The following is a 6,000-nucleotide window of genomic DNA, read 5'->3' as shown; positions in this document are numbered from 1 at the left end:
TCTTTTTATGCTTTTTTTATTATTAATAAGACTTGGATGCATTATCAGAAATGTTGCTCTACTCTCTAACCTTCAGTGAACCATCTAAACCACACCAAGTCCTACCTACGAGGTGGACGGGCTACCAAGGATACCAACGGGAACCCAGTCTTAAAAAAATCTACCAAGTCCTACCTACGAGGTGGACGGATGATCAAGGATACTAACAGGTACCTGGTCGTAAAGATTCTACCAAGTCCTACCTACAGGGTGAATGGATGACTAAGGATACCGACGGGTACTTGGTCATAAAATTTTTACTAAGTCCTACCTAGGGGTGGATGGATGACTAAGGATACTAGGTACATGGTCATAAAAATTTTACCAAGTCCTACCTACAGGTTGGACGAACAACCAAGGATATCGATGGGTACATTCTACCAAGTCTTACCTATGGGATGGATGGACGACGAAGGATACCAATGGGTACCTGGTCTTAAAAATTCTCACCAAGTCCTACCTACGGGGACGAATGGATGAAGTAGAATAACGATAGTGCAAATGTGACAGGGGCATGTTCAAAAATAAAATCACACAAGTACAAGAAACGGATAAAAACGGTAGATGTAAACCCAAAGGGGTGAATGTTTTACATAAAAGCCCCAAAAACCAAAGGGGCATTCACTATTATCTGACAAATGAACTTATGAAAAGAGAATTTTAAATACAAATTTAAAATAAATAAATAAATAAATTCTCACCAACGGGTACATTCTACCAAGTCTTACCTACGGGATGGATGGACGACAAAGGATACTAACGAGTACCTGGTCTTAAAAATTCTCACCAAGTCCTATCTATGGGGATAGACGGATGAAGTAGAATAACAATGGTGCAAATGCGATGAAGGCATGTTCACAATCACAATAAAAATAAAATCACACAAGTACAAGAAACGAATAAAAATAGTAGATGTAAACCCAAAGGGGTGAATGTTTTACTAAAGGCCCCAAAAACCAAAGGGGCATTCACTATTGTCTAACAAATGAACTTATGAAAACAGAATTTAAATACAACTTTAAAAATAAAAAATAAGAAAAGTCAAGCCAGGGGAACACTAGAAGTGTTCGGGTCCACAACAGACGGGCCATCCGTGGTAGTCGGTTCCACAGTGGATAGGGCCAGGGGAGCATCCAGTCCTTCCAGTACGGGCTGATCGACAACCTTAGCATGTTCTTTGCCTCTTGCTCGATGGTATGGGTAGAGTCTACTGTTTCATCATTAATGGTGTCCTCTTCCCCAAGCATCGATGGGACGATGTTGTCTATCATAATTTGGGATAGGTCAAGATCGGGTTAAGTTGCTTCCACCTGCTTCAAGCACTCATCAAACCCGTCACCATAATAGGCGCCACAAGGGTTAAAGAAGAGCTGAGAGACACGAAACTCTGCCATGGTGACCACCTTAGCCTTGTCTATCTTCTTATGAAGGGTCGTTAGCTCTGTCATCAGATTAGCCTTCGCCATCTCCGCCTCTTCCTTAAGACGGGTCTCCTCCTTCAGCTTGGCAAGCATTTCCATCAGCTTCTGGTTAAGAGTGCGGATGGCCTCCTTATACTGGTCTCTCTCTTTATTCTCAATCTCCTGACGCTTGCGGAGCCAACGGATCACCCCTTCGTTGGCCATGCACTTGTCCTGAAGGGCCTTCATTCGCACCAACACCAAAGACAAAAAGCAACCTTTAGAAGGAGAATATAGAAAATTTAAAGCACTATGAGTGACGAGAAGCATACCCTAGACAGATCATAGAGGCCGGATGCCCCTAAGTCTTCCAAGGTGTGCTCACCGCAAGGATCCAGGTTTGTCTTCTTGATGATCAAATTGACCATCTCGATGGCATAATCCTTGTGCGTAACCAACCTTTGGATGGGATTAAGGGTGACGGGACCTCTCCCCATCATCAAACCCTTCCCAACACCATAATTAGTAGAAGGGGGCAAAGAGGACTTTTGCTACTTGTCCTCGGCGGACAGGCTCGTCCCTTTCTTGAGTAGATGGTTGTCATTGGCATTGTTCCTCCTCTTAGAGGCTTTAGCACCCGCCTTGGGGGCTGATGCTGAGGCCTCACCCTACTGCTTACATGCTTCAGCAAACTTTCTTACCAATGCCTTCTGTCTACCTGCGTCCATCTCTGCAAAAAGGTGACAAGGAATATTAGAAAAAAGTAGACGGGCTAAACGAAGTGTTAAAGTTAAGACTTACATCGACGGGAGAAAGCATGCAAATGTCAAGCTACTGGCATCGGTTCGAGGACACCACAAAACGCGTGGAGAATGTCAAGAGTGACTAAGTCCTTCCACTTCCTTTGTTCAAAAGGAATCTCCATGACACGACTGATGAAAACCTCCTGTTCGTTGCTAATTTGTGGTCGGACTTGGGCTGAAAAATGAAATATGGGGATGTTAGATACATAACAAACGTAGACGGGATGGTGAAAATGAAAACAAACGACACACCTGACTCCTTCACTATGCCCCAAGTGTTATCAAATCCATCGGGCATACTATCCCACTCCTCAAGCCTACACACCCAATCCATCCCCTCAACAAAAAAAAGTTATCTGTTCTTCCAATTCCTATTTGAATCGGGCATATCAGACACCAACCCAAGCGATGTCTTCCTCGCTAAGAAGTGGTAGATACCTTTTGACGAAGAGATCTGTTGGGGCTTATAGCAATAGAAAAACTTGTCGAGAGTAAGCTAACGGTTCTCACCACTTAGCTGACCCCATATCACTTCAGCTCCTAGGAATATCCGCCACACATTAGGTGCTATTTGGCCAGCGGATAGACCAAGGTAGTTGGCTAATTGACGATGTAACTCTATCAATGACAACCTTAGTCCTGCAGCAAACATGGCATCATACATGCCAACATCCGTTGTCTTTCCCGAGTAACACCTTTCAAACTTCTTAGGTAGACGGATGGGAATATTCTTGGGAATTCGAAAACGGTCGCGAAGTTTGTTGAAAACCTTAAGAGACATGGTCGGGTAGAAGTCGTTTACCGTCCATATTAAAGGAAGGATGAAGGGCATAGGTCCAACATCGTCTACTTGGCCCACCATTTCTTCATTACCCCCGTCCTCGTCATCCTCCACATCCTCCTTGTCATCTTCCTCTCCGTCTCCCTCTTCCTTCTCATTACCCTCTTCCCCTTCCTCATTTTCTTCTTCCTTCCCCTCCTCGGCAGGGGAGTGAGCAGACGAGTCCCTTTCTAGGGACCAGATTACATCTTCCTTAGGCTTGCGCCCTGACAGATAGATCTCATCTTGAGCATCACACACAAAGACCTTATCACGCTCCCATATCTTCCCCAGATGGAAAGACACCCCAGAATCACAGAAACCCTAAATACTAAATCTCCTTTACAAGGGAAGATCCTTACTTCTGAGGGATCTTGGCTCATAACTCGCCCCTATATAAGCACCAAACCTCCTTTTTCTTGAGGTACGCAGAAAATTCTCTAGCTCTCTCACTATAGAGTTCTAAAAGACTTCTCATTCACTAACCTGACCTTTAGAGGGTCTTTGGCCGGTACCACACTGGTGCCTTTTGTTTAGTCCATTTGTTCTTATACACAAGTACCTATTAGAGCTACTTGGAGTCTACAACTCACTGACGATTTTAGCACATCATCACTTACCAACCCAGCCATGGAAAGATTTGTGAAGGAGCTGAATAATATCTTACAAGACCAATCAGATGGCGGTCCGATGTCCAAATTTATAATTTCTTCCTTGTGACTTATATAAACATATATCTCTGGAAGACATGATGGGGGCGAGTAAAATGTAATGTGCATACGCTGATATGCATTAGGCAATTACTTGAATTCATGTTTTACGAGTACTATATATCATGCATATGCAATACACATGATTCTAGTTTTCATCTTTTGTCGGCTCTTTGCTACTTGCGCAAAATCACTGGAACGTGATGATAAAAGAGGGTGGTATATGTAATGTATATCATGTACATGTTATATATGGTTAGTAATAGAATCTTTGTGTTTGCCATATATGGGGATAACTTTAGATTTAATCTTAATTTAGCAGAAATATTATCTGCATTTTCTACATAATTCTAAGATTAAAAATGATATATGAATAGGAAAAAAAAGGACCTTATATTCCTGAAATATACGATATATCACATGCTTTCCTTCCAATGTATAAAATACTAAAATAAATAATAATAATAATAAAAAAACAAAAAAATTAGAGCCTTTGATACTATTCGAAAGAGATTGAAATTTGAAAACACTAACCAAAAAAAAAAAAATAGAGCCTTTGCTACTATTTGAAAGAGATTGAAATCAATATGTACTCTCAACCCAAATTTGTCTTTTCCCACCAAAATTGACCTAATTGGGACCAAATAGACCAAATGTACAAAAAAAGACCAAATTGAACCAAATAGACCGAAGTTGACCTAATTGGACCGACGGGGACTAGATACAGCAAATAGACTCAAATGACCAAATTAGACTGAAATGGACCAAATTAGACTGAAATACTATGTTTCAGTTTTTAGGTATTAAACTTGAATTTACCTAATGAATTTTTGTAGGACGTGTACAATTGCACTCCAAAAAATGAAACAAATAACTAGTTAAAAAAATTATTATTAGGTTCTATTTGAGATCCACTTATTTTGCTGAAACTGAAAACTTTTTACTGAAAGTATTATATATAAAGGTAAAAGTTAGCTGAAATATTACAGTGAGACCCATGAATAATATCAAAAAGTGCAGTGGGGCCCATGAATAGTAGCAAAAACAAGTTGAATAGTAAAATAAGTTGGCTTTTTAAGTTGGAGTGAAACACACACTTAGAATGATAATAAAATATGTAATGTTGTATTGTAATGTTGTTATCAGTTATGAAATTGAAAATAATAGAAGAAAAAGTGCAAACACGAAAAGGACTGAGTAGCCTTTTTTTTCTTTCTGGAAAAAAAAGCACCAATGGAACTCAATAACTTGATTTTAATAAAATCGTTTTCCTCTTTTTGAAAAATAACGTGCAACTCAACTTTGATAAAGTCAAGTTCCACTTGGCAATTTTTTTTTAAGATAGCCACATAAACCACTGCCACCTTAATAGAACTCAATTTTTAAAAAATAAAAAATAAAAAATCAAGATGCAAGGGGAACTCAATTTTAGCAAAAGTCAAGTTGCAAAACAAAGCCACTTACCCAAATATTTTGTAAGGTTGAATTCGGACAAAATGGGCTTCTTCCCTTTTTCATAAAACTAATTAGCCTTTTGCCCTTCTTCCCAAACTAAATAGGGAAATGCCCCTCTTTTGAAACTCGATTTTTTCAAAATCGAGTTAAACCCTATAATGACGTTTTTAAGGACCTATAGTGACGTTTTTAAGGACCTATAGTGGCGTTTCGTAACTTGATATCCATAAAATCGAGTTATAAGCAATTTTATTGCCCATAACTCGATTTTGTGAATATCAAGTTATAAAACGTCACTATAGGTCCTTAAAAACGTCACTATAGGGCTTTAGAATTTTTTTTTTTTTTTTAACTCGATTTTGAGAAAGTCGAGTTTCAAAAGAAGGGCATTTCCCTATTTAGTTTGGGAAGAAGGGCAAAAGGCTAATTAGTTTTGTGGAAAAGGGCAAAAGCCCATTTTGTCCGATTGAATTCATTCAATCATGTGTTGGCTTTATTCCGTACCAAATTTGCTTGTAATTTAGCAATTAAATACCTTATATTTATGTGGGAATTATGTAAGGGTTGTATGTGAGAGAGTGTGAAGAAATTCAAGAATGTGTGCATTTGGAGGTTTCTCATGACTGGATCTCACGAGTGACTCGCGACTGGCAACTTGCCAAAATGCCACACGTGTGAAGCATGCAAGAAGCTGAAGGGTCATAACAGCTGGAGCACTACAGGACAAAAAGTACAGTCTGGCCAGGCAGTTACCTCGCGACTCATTCCACTCA

This window comes from Quercus robur, chromosome 9, assembly GCF_932294415.1.
Source record: "Quercus robur chromosome 9, dhQueRobu3.1, whole genome shotgun sequence".
Taxonomy (NCBI): Eukaryota; Viridiplantae; Streptophyta; class Magnoliopsida; order Fagales; family Fagaceae; genus Quercus; species Quercus robur.
This window is presented reverse-complemented; position numbering follows the sequence as displayed.